Consider the following 12,316-nt stretch of genomic DNA (forward strand, 5'->3'; position numbering starts at 1 on the left):
CCACAGCAAAGATCACAGAGAAAGACATTTATGATCTGCAGTACAAGCCAGAATAACTGACATTAATCTAACTGTAGGCAGGTACACAAGGTTGGGAACAACAGAATATTCAAGCTGAGTACATTTCTGTGGTCAAACTCCTTGGGATATTTATTTACATTGGCCTAACTCAGTTCCTTGTGTTATGGACTGTTATTTTCCTAAAGGAGAATATGCTGCACTTTTTAAAGTAAAACAAGCAATCTATTTTTGAAATAGCATAATGAATGAAAAATGATTGTATCTGTCCTGGTGGCAGGGCAGCAGTTTGTTACTCTGCCACCTAGAAGACCTGGATCAGGAGCAGACTTGGGTTCCCAGGCTCAGAGCCAGAAGAGCTGAGACATATTTTTGAGGTGAGGTACTTAGACTCTAGGGGGAGATTTTTGACTGAGCTGATCTGCTTTAGAGAACATCTTGCCAGCTGATCCTTGAAAACACTGGGCTTTGCTATAAAATGGACAGCTTTTGTGCCTTGGACTATATGTGTGTGTTACAAGGTGCTCAGACAGCAGTGGCATGCATAGCTGTAGAATTCAATACATTTAGGATTTGACTTTGAAAAACAAATCCCTCAGTACATGCACACCCGTATTAATAACTAACAGTATCTCCAGCCGCTCATTGATGGATATGGTTTGTTGTTTTTGTTTATATAATTTAGCTTGCTTCAAAAGACAGAGACAGAGTGCTTAGCTTTATATATTGTGAAAGTTGGGCTGACTTCCATGAAAGCTCAATTGTTCAAGTGCAAAAATACTTGCCAAACTAAGGCCCAAAGAATTCCCAAAAATACATATGGAAAAGCCATAGAGTTTCCCATAAACATCCACAGAGCAATGTCAGTGTTCTCCCTTAAATCCCACCTAATACTCTCTTTAGCCATGACAGCCAATTTTTGGACAGCAGGCTGCTGATGCACTGAGATCACCACCCACCATACTGACCGATACTGTCTTGTCCCCTTGTGCTCCCTGTTGGCCTGTTTCCATTTGTTGCCTTTTGTCATATGCTAAGATTATGAGCACTTTGGTGCAGGCACTGTTTGCCTACAACCTAGCACCATGCAGGCCTGTAATAAGAATGCTATAGACTAGTGGAGGCCAGTGTTTTTGTCAAATGTGCCACTGTGATCCACTTCACTTACCTGATCTGCTGCTCAGCTTTCTGCTTCCTACCTTGTGCCCCGTTACCAAGCTGCTGCTTAGTTTTCTGCTCCCCATCCTGTGCTCCCTGCCCTGTCTGCCACTGTGCTGCCTGTCCTCTCCTAAGTCTTCACATGGCACCCACGGAGGCTGCTTGTGCCAATTATGACACCCATGCTAAAGATTGGCCACCTCTGATACAGACTGTGACCTGACCTTGCCAAGGTGTATGCCTATGCTTACCTTTACAGTGTGCATATTCCCAATGATTTCTGTGTGATTACTTACAGTGTGTCAAGTTAAGTACACACAATCTTTGCAGATTGTGGCTTGGGCCCACTGAAGTAGGGAATGGGAAGAGGATATACAGTAAGGAAGGAGACACTAGTACTCCCCAAGACTGCAGTTTTCCTGGAGATCTGAATGCAAACAGTTTGCGTTTGGAATGCCTTGATTATTACAGTCTTAAAATAATACTAACAGTCATGTCTTGTGAATATTACTGTCTATTTATCCATAAAATCCTAAAATAGATTAATAGAATTGAAAGGTCAGTGGACTAAATTTCAGCTGTGATTCAGGTTGAAAGGTTTTTTAGGCTGTGCCCCTAACAGTTCCCTGGAGCTAGAAAGTTGTAGTAACAGGTTTTTTCCTCTCCTCAAACACAGTATTCCTCAGATTTTTATAGCCAAACGTAGGTTGTTTTTATTCAAACCAGACCAGTTCCTGGGGCAGAACTGACACCACAGTGGGTTGTCATTAGGAAATCAGGAGCAGGGTGTGGAAGGACTAGTGCAGGAAGTTCCTACATTCCCACCAATGAACTATGAGGTGAACCCTGCTTGTCAGACAGGTTATTGGGGCAGCCCATGTGACAGTGTTTCAAAGCGGCCTTTTTGCCAACACCCTTTAGCTATAAGAGATACAGGAATCTTGTCAGGTGGAGAGCTTCTGATAAGTTAAGACTTGCATGATATGTGGTTGCAGAGTACTCCATTGTGTTCTGTCCTGGTTGTTTTATCACTTACCTTTTCGGAAAGTAGCACACACATAGCAAAAAGAATCTATGTATTCCCCTCTGGCACGTTCGGAAACCTGGATGTGACCACATGAAGGCTAGCCAAACTGTTGATGGTAGGTAGTAATCTTTCTTTTAAATTGTACACTTGCAAGGTTCTTTTCTACTTTGTTAAATCTTTCTGTTTTGTAGAAGGGTAACTAAACTGGCTGTGGTAATTTGTAAGGATTTAACTTAAATGTGAAAGGGCAGGAAAAAAAAAATCAAAGCTAATGTTGTGAAACTTCTCTTTAGTGCTCTTTTTTTCTTATGTCTAGATATTACTATTATGTTGTTTTAGGTCTCGCAGTTCCTGGAGACTGCAGTATCTTGCATACCAACCTAGTTCAGGATAGTGATTTGACTTTAACTATGTATTTCCTAGCTATTGCTTTTATCTATCTGTTACTGAGAGTCTGCACTGAGAGGCTCTTGAACTACTGGAGAACAAGTTCATAAATCAGAGTAAGGAAATTGGTCCTAATGTTATTTTAGCATTGGTCACTTCCTGTGAATTGCTAGATCACATCAGAAAATATTAAACTGCAACTTCGAAATGTGTATGAACTGATTAAATGATCATAAAATGTCTGTGGTCCTTACTTGGGAAAGACCCATTTAAAAGCAAACTACTTCATGCAGCAACCGCTGTTGCAGCAAACAAAATTGTTTACAAATTGTAGCTATAAGCTCTACACTGTCTATTTATTTCTTGTTAAAAAGGACAAGGAAAGCAGTCTTTATTACGTCCATCTTCAAACAAAGCTCCTGCTACGTTTATTACAGTACTGTAAAAATAGATTTAAAAATCCTCTGTTTTCATGTTGCCACAGATTATCTAAATGTTCATGAAAACATAAATAACCCCACAAGCACTGGGTCAGGTTCCTTCTCATTTTAATCACATGTGTGCATTTGTGTACTTACATCTTTAGACCTGGGCTGTATTTTAAGGTCATTCTTCAATTTCTGAAGAATATATTTTAAAGCTATTTATACTGCTTTGTGATTTGCTTGTAATAACTAATGTAAAAAAACAACAGCCTGGGTAACAAAAGTAAATGTGTAACAGCTGCATCTGATTTAACGTGATTAAAGGTAGTAAAAAAAAAAGTGTAGAGACAAGAATGAATTTGACAATGGAGCAGAAGCAAGTTGAGTATCTGTTTTATTGTGAAAATTTTACAGACGGAACACTGACTACTCAGGAGGCCCGGGATCCCGGTGTTTAAAGTTTACTTTGCTGTTTGTCTTGAGTGGGGTCAGTGTTGTAGTGAATAATTTATAGGCAGCATGAATGAGCTCATTAGTCACCTTTTCAGAGTCTAAATGAGTTTTGTGGTTGTCATTACATGGGCCTTCTGTTCAGCAGCACAGCAAAATGACAGTTTGGCAGTTGGCTGGCTTGTAGCAGGACAGCCTGTCTCTTTTTAAGTCTGGATTTGCTTTTGTATTCTATTGAAATCCCCATTCTATTACCCAGTGCTGGTCCAGTAACTTTCAGAATTCAGAAGTTTTTCCAGCAAAAGCTTTTTGTAATATGTGTGTGGTAGTGGTTGTGTGTATGTTTTGTTTTTTTTTTAATTTCATTTAAAAAAAAAAATTCTGCAAGTGATTTGACAAACAGTGGAATAAATCAAACATATACAGATACATATGCATAATATAATTGACTTTTCTATACCTTTTGTATGCTTCAGAATCTTCTGTAGCAATTTTAGGCTCCAGTCTTGCAAATACTTTTTCACGTGCTGAAGTCTAAGCATTGAGATGACTGAGTAGTTTAGAAATATGTGTATACATAAATTTTTGAAGAACAAAAGGCTTAAAAACAGTAGTCGCAACACTTTCTAGTAACTGTTTGGATTTTGAGGTCCTAGTCATCCTTCTAGCTGTGAGAAACCTGTTGTAGGGAAAATTTACCTGCCAAATATCTGTGAGGTCTGAGAGGCCTCAAATCTATCAGATCACCCCATCCGTTTAAAACAATCTGTCTCCAAAGAGGTAGGGGTAGCAGCAACAGACCCAGGATAAATTGGCAATCCCAGGGATAAATTAGCTTCCAACCCTGAGGAGCCCCAAAGCAGAGGAGCAGGACCTAGAACCTGACCCTCCCTTTTCTCCTTTCCTATCACTGGGCAGGTTTCCATACTATGATGCCTTGGTTCCCCTACCATGGGTTGTTCAGAAGGTACTGCAGAAGTGTGGACATTATCATTGGTCTGAAAATGCAGTGGGGTGTTTCCCTCCCCTGTGCTTTTCTGTTCTGGCCAAGAAAACAAACGGGCAAAAATCATCTTGTTCCTTGTTCCTGGAGAGTGTATGGAAGCTCTTCTCTATGTTCCAAATACCTTTCTGCATCCCCTAACTTGATAGCTCTGCAGAGGGACCTGAGACCTGAGGGACCTGAGAAACCTACTGTATATGTTACTGTCTTTTCCAGGTTCCCTTAATACTTTTTCTCCCTCCAGTTTTTCATTGTCTTCTGTTCTCCTTTCCCAGAGTATTTAGTAGGACTCTTAAAAATGATATGGATTCTCTGCTTTCAAAATACAATGATGTCTGTGTAAGGAATGCTCTTTTCATACCTGATTATAGGACAGATGCTCAGAAGCAGCTTTTCTCAGATGCAACAGTGGGTCAACAGTGTTTGTGCATCTGCAGCTATTCTGTGCAATAGCTATCTGAAAGGACACCCAGAATATATACATCAGCAGGGTGTGGGTCAGCACAGTCTGGGATACCCTGCTGTAGAGAGGTCAGAGAGGAAGGCAGCTAACTCAGCTGTGATGCAGTGGTAACTGTTGTGTCTCTTTCATGTAGAAAATAAGGTGCCAGCAACTGATTATAGGAAGATACCAGTAGTTATGCACTAGTTTAAAACATTCATAAGGGCAAAACATGAGGCGTGAAAAAAGTAACTAACTAAATACTGATCACGTTGTGTGGGAACGCAAATCTCACTGATTGGTCACAAATTCTGTTAAAAGGTACAGTGCCAACATGGCTTAGAATTCCCAAGGTAAATCTGATTTTAAACAAACTACAATGAAATAAGGCACATTGTGGGAAAGGGGTTTAATATAGCACATGATAGCAGCCTTCAAATATCTGAAGGGCTGCCATAAAGAAGGAGAACACCTTTTCTCTCTTGCTGCAGAAAGTAGGATGTAGACCAGTGGCTTGAAGTTTCAGCAAAGTAGGTTTAGATTGGATGCCAGGAAAAAACTTCTCTAGGGTTAGAACAGTGAGGAAGTGGAATAGACTAACTAGCAGGCTCTCCATCATGGGAGGTGTTCAAGAAAAGGTTGGACAGCCACTGGTCAGAGATGATCTAGGTGTAGCTATGCATGTTTTTTATGCTTCTGGTCTTGCTGGTTGCCACATGGGTTTGGGCATACTACATAGGCATACTGCATGTGTCAGGGTTTTTGTTTTGCTTTTAAGCCTTTCTCAGAACCAAGACTAGGAATTTTTGCCTGGGATATGTCACTATTCCTGCTGCTCTTAAAGCTGGAGGTTCCTGGCTAGAAAGTCTTGCCTTCCACACAGGGTCAGATGATCATCATGTTTAGGATCAGGAAGGACTTTTACCCCATGGTCAGACTGGTAGGGATTGTTGGGGTTTTGTCTTCTGCTGTAGTGGGAGGATTGACCCTCTTCCTGGGATCTTTTGAGTAAATTACAACAACCCTTGCAGCAGCAGGATGTTGGCTACCGTGGTTGCCCTTTGTTACTTGTGGCAGACTAGGGTGTTGCATCTTGTGTTGTGTTAGGGTTGATTCTAATTTTGCTAAGAGTTAGACTAGGGGTTTGGATAGGGATGATTCTGCCTCAGGCAGCGGGTTGGACTAGACCTCTTGAGGTCCCTTCCAGCCCTACTTCTCTATGACTCGTATCTCTAGGAACAGAACAGATTGTGTCTTGATAGCTGTACTAAAAGTGAATATGGATCTCTGAAAGTTACAAAAATATGTAGAGTGAAGGTTTCTTTATAACGATTTATATTTCCTGGAATATGCATCTGATATCTTTGCTGTATCTCCTGTAAATGTCATAGGAAGGACCCTGTTGTAACTTCAGTTATGCAATAGCAGAAATACTAATAAAGGGCCAAATCCTAAAGGTGATACTGAAATGAAGAGTTTGTTGTTAGGAAGAACTGAAGAAAGATTTGAAGATATTGCAAAAAAAAAAAAAAAGTAGTCTAACTTTCTTATAGCAGCTCCATCCAACAATAGAAGTTTGAAACTTTATAACAAAATTGAGTGGTATATAGTTACTATTTCCCAGAGCATGGACTCATGTGACAATTGAACTGTTACAAAATGTCACTAATTGGAAATAAGTTCACAGTTGTGCATCCCATCATACAGTGCTCTAACAGTCCAAGTAGAATGGTCACCTTTTAGGCGTTGGCTGTGCCATCTGGGAGCGGGAGTGAGTGCCCAACCGAACTTGCTTTGCAGTGAGTGAGTGGGGGGAGGGGAGTACTTGCACCCATGCTTTGGAGGTCCTAGGGGGTGGGTCACTTTTCTGGTTTCCCTTCTTCCCTAAATGTGAGTTCACTAAAGTTCAGCAGCCTGTACTTGACGTAATTCTACAGTGGACTTGCTTGGCTTAGGGTGTCTTGGATGGGGAGGAATGATTGAATTCATGTCTTTTGGATCCTATGGGTTGGTGGGGGCATGATGAGGGCAATGGTTGAATAGGGAATGAGGACACAGCTGGTTGTTGGAAAGATATTTTCTGTTGAACAAGCAGTACAAGGGAGCTCATTGATTAAAATGTACCAGTAAAGGGAGAAAGAAAGGGGGCAACAGAGTTCTGTCTGTGTACCAGACCAGCCACTTACAGTGTGGTAGGGAGGCAGGGACGGGGCAGTGTTGAGGGGTAATGCACTGTGAGATGTCTCGAGGACAGACCAGACCCATGTCGTGAAAGGCTTGGCATCCACACACATAATTGACTTGGTTCACAGTGAACCTGTTCAAAAGAGAACTTAAATTTTCCAGGTTCACTTTTTGAAACATTCAAAGCATCTTTAAATCATTTATTGGGCTTGTACCATCTGTATACTTCAGGCTTAAACTGCATTTCAAACCAGTCTAAGTGCAATGTGTGCCCACAGCCCCAGAAAATCTTTTTGCCTTTGCTTTCACTGCAAATATGGTTGCTGCTTTTCCTTTACCCTTAAAAAAATCAGTTGATTTCTATCTCTGTTGATTACTTTGGCAGCTTTAATTGTCATGTGACTGTGCTACATGGAGCACTAATTTAAAGAGATATACTACAGGGGCAAAATTTGCTGCATTATACCAATACAAGGGATGGCAGAACAATTTGTAAAATTCTAGTAGACTTTAGGAAGTGAAAATGTCGTCATGTTTCAAAGGTTGCAAGTAAGTCCATGTCTACACTATAGATTTTGCCTGGAATTCCTATGCTGGATGTGTGAGGCATGTGATCTCTGAACTACATTCAGTGCCGGAAAAAGCCCCTAGTGTAGAAGCAAACATAAAAGTAAATGTGCTTTTGCTGATAGAGCTTGTTTCTGTTGGGGTGGAGCTGAAATAGGCTATAATGATAAAAGAAAAGAGTTGCCAATATAACCTGTCTGCAGTAGGAGTGTTTTGCCAGTAGAGTGGGCCAATATAGTTATATGGGCAAAGTACTTGCAATAAAACCTAGTTTAATAAATGTGTGGGGGACAAAGTAACTCATATGGTTTTCCCTCCATTTAATATTGATTGCTGATTATTTTATCAACTGTATATGATTTTAGTGCTAAGTATACTAATTTTCTTACAGCTATGAGTAATTACAATGGTATCATAAACCTGTGTACATTATTATATAAAGGAACTGTTGCCTAAAACTCTGTACCCTATTTATTATAATTGTTATACAAACTTCATTGTATAGTAGTTTGTGAAACATAATTTTGATTCTTCTAACCACTAGCAACATTAATAGCTCTGATAAAGCTCTGCCCTAATGCACATCTCCTTTCAAGGATCACACTCCAATCACAAGCCCAATAAATGATTTAAAGATGCTTTGAATGTTTCAAAAAGTAAACCTGGAAAATGTAAGTTCTCTTTTGAACAGGTTCACTGTGAACCAGGTCAATTATGTGTGTGGATACCAAGCCTTCCACTCCATGGGAAGCTCTGCCTCTGATCTCCCCAAAAAGAAGCCTTATTCAGTCTTCCTCTCCTGAGGGACTTCCTGAAGCCCCAGCATGACTTTACAAGGAAACATGCCTCTGAGATGTGGCTTTTTTTTTGCTGGCTTCCCTGGAGATCCATAGCACCCTTGCTTTGGAGAGCTCCTTTTTGGTTAGTTTCTAAGAGGTAGCTGTTTCCTTGTTCAAAGCAGGGGGGCGGGGGCATCCCAAACAGAATAGCAAACTGCTCAGCTCCAAACGAACAATCGTTATTGTGCCACTGCAGTTCCCTCTGTCTTTCCTGGGATTACACTCTGTCCTCCCTTGGACTGCTCCTTTCGCTCTATTCTGTCCTCTCTTTGATTATTTTCTTCTCTCCAATTACCTCCCAGCTTTACTGAAGCTCCCTCTTTCTCTTCAGGCAGCCACCCTCGCAACAGAACTCTTATGCAAATATCTAGTATTCAGTACAGGCATCGACTTTCATCCAATAAAATGAAACAGTGTCATGGGAAACCAGTGTGGGAGTGGTCTCTGTGGCCTGCTTCCAGGTTCAGACTGCCATCTTCCTTGAAAAGGATGTATAGGTAAACTGCCCGTGAACCTTTCGGGATCTACTTTATTCACATCAGTGCACACTTAGACCGAGCCCCACAAAGTGTTCTCCAATGGAACTACAGGCTGGTAAAGAGCCTTTGCCTTGCTCAGTTTGCAGCGGAGGCCTGCAGAAGGTGTTCCAGTCTCTGTGGAAGGGTACGAGATTAGGCAAAAGAGAAGGATGGTTGGAAATCCTTATTAAGTTAAGATACTGAAACAGTGATTGGTATTTCTGAAAGCTGAATTAAAATATATACATTCTTTCATAAGTGACTATGGTGCTATAATGTGTTACTAGAAATTCGTTTTGTGTTTGATACCATGTATGCTATGCATAACAACTTTCATATTCCAAAGTTAAAACTCTAACAAATCAGTTATCCCTATTTAACAAAGGGGGAAAACTGAGGCATGGGGAAACTAAGATACTTCCCTAAGATTATACAGAGAGCAGTGGCCTATACTCTACTCACTCTGCCAGACTGGTTGCCATATACTTATTCCAGAATTCCTTGAGCAAGTCCTTAATTGTTATCCTTAGGGCTCACTTGTGGGACATTCCTCTCCCTGCAACCCTTACCCACCCCCACCAACTAAAAAAAAGTGTAAACACTTTTGATACTGCTGCTGCTGTTGTTGATGTCAATAGGGAATGTCACAACTAATTTTAAACAGAAGAGAACTATGCATATGAACACCAGGATACATGCATATATAAGGTTTTCTTCAAGATTAAAATCATATATAATCTGAATTCTGCTTAGACAGAAAAGATATTTGACTTCTGAAACTGATGGCAAATGTAGTCAATGTCTCCTCTGTTGATAAAGAACCATTGGTTGTCTCCCTGAAAGAACTTCCAAATTATTTGTAGTAAGTATCTGCGGGTGTGGCTGGGAATTGGTAATTCAGTTTGTGTTTAAAACTAAATGGAGATAAGAATTACCTAAACTAAGGTCTGCTGCTTCAGTGCTAGAAACAAGTATAGCAGGACATAGCTAGGAGTGGGTAACAATGGTGCTATATAGTGGGTGCTGTTTTCATTCTTAAATTCAGTTGCCGGTATGCCTTTCTGAAAACATGCAAGACTGAAATACCAGGACAGGAGAAACAACCCTATTGGCAATGGAAGGTCTTAGCAAGTTATGATAGGAATTTGGGAGAATGAAGGAGCGCTGCCCCCCCCCGCCGACTTTGAGACCTAAGAAGGCAGAACTCTTATTTTTAGACAAAAAAGTAAAGCATCTGGTGCCATTACCAGGGCTCATTATATAGGTAGTACTACAGTAAATATAATGGTGATCACATTTAACTCAGGCAGTGCTGGACAGTGAGGAGAACTGGGAATTTATGAAAGCAGGATTCAGACTTCTCTTTCCCTTTTTAGTTTAGCAGGATTTGCTAAACTGTTTTGCTGACTTAGGTTTAGCTTTTGTGGAAGGGGTATAGTAGAAAAGGCCTGCCAGTATAACTTACATGCAGCTTTGCTGTACAGCAGATCTTTCTATGGTAGGCACAACTTACACCAACAGCAGTGTTTTTGCCAGTAAAACTTCTTTCATTCAGATAAACTATCCCAGCAAAGGCACTTTTTGATTGTAGAACTGTTTCTACATGAGTCTAATAATGCCCCCCAATAAATCATAACCCTGTCTGACATTATTATGCCAGCAAAAACTTGCAGTGGAGATCAGGCCTGTATTGAAACGAAAATGTGATGTGGTTTTAATTTGTATGTCTTAATCATTGAGAAATAAGCCTCCCATTTGAAACTTGAGACAGTTTATTACACTCATTGAATTAAGAAAAGAAAATCCAAGTTTTGTGAATAGGCGTGGTAGACATGCCAGTTTTGCCAGCAGAACTGTGACTGCAGGCAGTTTTGGTGCTGTCCTGAGGTGGCAACAGCTCTTCTTTCTGTCAGGAGGACACCGATTCTCTTGTTTGTCCTGGCAAGGGAGGTGTTTAGAGAGATGACTTCTGCCAGCTGCCAGGGCTCCTTAAACACTTGCTGCCTTCCCAGGGTGTGCTTCTCTTCTTGCTGGCCCAGGCACTGTGGTGGAGCCATGCAGATGTGCGTGTGCAGTGTCAGATGCTTTTCTGTCTGCTGCCAGAACTTCTGGTGGAAGCAGCAGCCTAGCAACCCTAAACGCCAACGTGTTGCACTGCTGTATAATTCAATATAAAACAAAGGAAGTACTGCTAACGCACAGAGCATGGGACTAGGTGCCAAGGGGCTGGGTTCTATTTCCAGCTACCAATACAAATCTGACTAAAGACACTTCAGTCCTCTGCCTCAATTTCCTCATCTGTAAATTGGGGATAGCTATATTCACCCAGCCTTACAAAATGCTTTGTACTTTACAGAGAAAAACACTTATAAAGGCAATGGCTGCTGTTTCTGTTCTTTTTTCTTTTTTAAACAAAGACAACACATAAGAAGCAACAAACACCCTTCAGTTAGTGTAAAATGGAGCTGCCTACTTGCAACTCATCTAGATTAGGAAAAAGAAAAGATGTCTCTCAAATTGAGTTAAATGAATTGAAAGGAGTTAACTCAACTGGTGTTAAGTAGATTTTTTAAAATCAAGTTAACATCAATTGTGTTAAGATAGCTCAATTGGGAGAAAAAGCTTCTTAATTTCTACCTAGCCCAGGCCTTAATCAAGCCTGTGTTTGGCAAGAGCAAGCAGCCTTCTTCCTCTGGGATTGTTTCTGGTTTGTACCCTGCAACCAGAACATGTCAGGAAGCAGCATTCTCATCTGGTGTAAAATGCCACAGGTCTATTTTTAAGCCTATAAAGCTTTAAATGGGTTGGGCCTGGATAAATTAGCACCTTTGTATGCTTGACACCTCAAGATTTGGCTTAATTTAATCACTTGAGCTAGCTGTTCCTGCTTTCAGGGTGAGAAGATTGAAGCTTTAGATACAGCTTTCCAGACCAGTGCTCTGCCTCTGACTTTTTTCCCCTCTTCCCCTCGTGAGGGGACCAGAGGCCATATTCCTCACTACCTGTCCACCTGGCATGAAAGTTCTTCCGGGCTGATTTACAGTCACTTCACACGCACCCAGTGCAGGGGAGTAAAGGCTGCCCAGGGGCTGGGGAACCCAGGCTGAGTAGATGAGTTTACTCCTCCTGCTTTTTCTTTTCTGTTTCCTCCTTGATCTGGTGACCTTCAGGCTGGTCTGCTGCCCCCTGGGCTGAGGGCTGCAGCCCCAGGTTAGTGCAGGCGGGTGAACCAGGGCGGCAGGAGACGTCCCCAGGAGCGAGTGCCGCCGGCCGAGGGAACCCCAGGGCCCAAGAGCAG

The 12,316-nt window shown here is 41.3% G+C and overlaps 1 protein-coding gene across 4 annotated transcripts in view; it reads left to right on the top strand.

Moving 5' to 3' along the window:
* The window catches only part of FOXN3 (forkhead box N3), a 415,590-nt gene that overhangs the window by 127,151 nt on the left and 276,123 nt on the right, over positions 1-12,316 (top strand). The window contains exon 1 of one of the 4 annotated variants that reach the window (XM_019518677.1): positions 2,127-2,318. The exons of the other annotated variants lie outside the window; for them this stretch is intronic. The gene's annotated coding sequence lies outside the window, so the exon portion shown is untranslated. Of the gene's footprint in view, positions 1-2,126; positions 2,319-12,316 lie in introns of those variants that run through there. 4 annotated transcript variants of the gene reach the window in all.

This window comes from Gavialis gangeticus, unplaced genomic scaffold (genome assembly GCF_001723915.1).
Source record: "Gavialis gangeticus isolate Ggan-Ray unplaced genomic scaffold, GavGan_comp1, whole genome shotgun sequence".
Taxonomy (NCBI): Eukaryota; Metazoa; Chordata; order Crocodylia; family Gavialidae; genus Gavialis; species Gavialis gangeticus.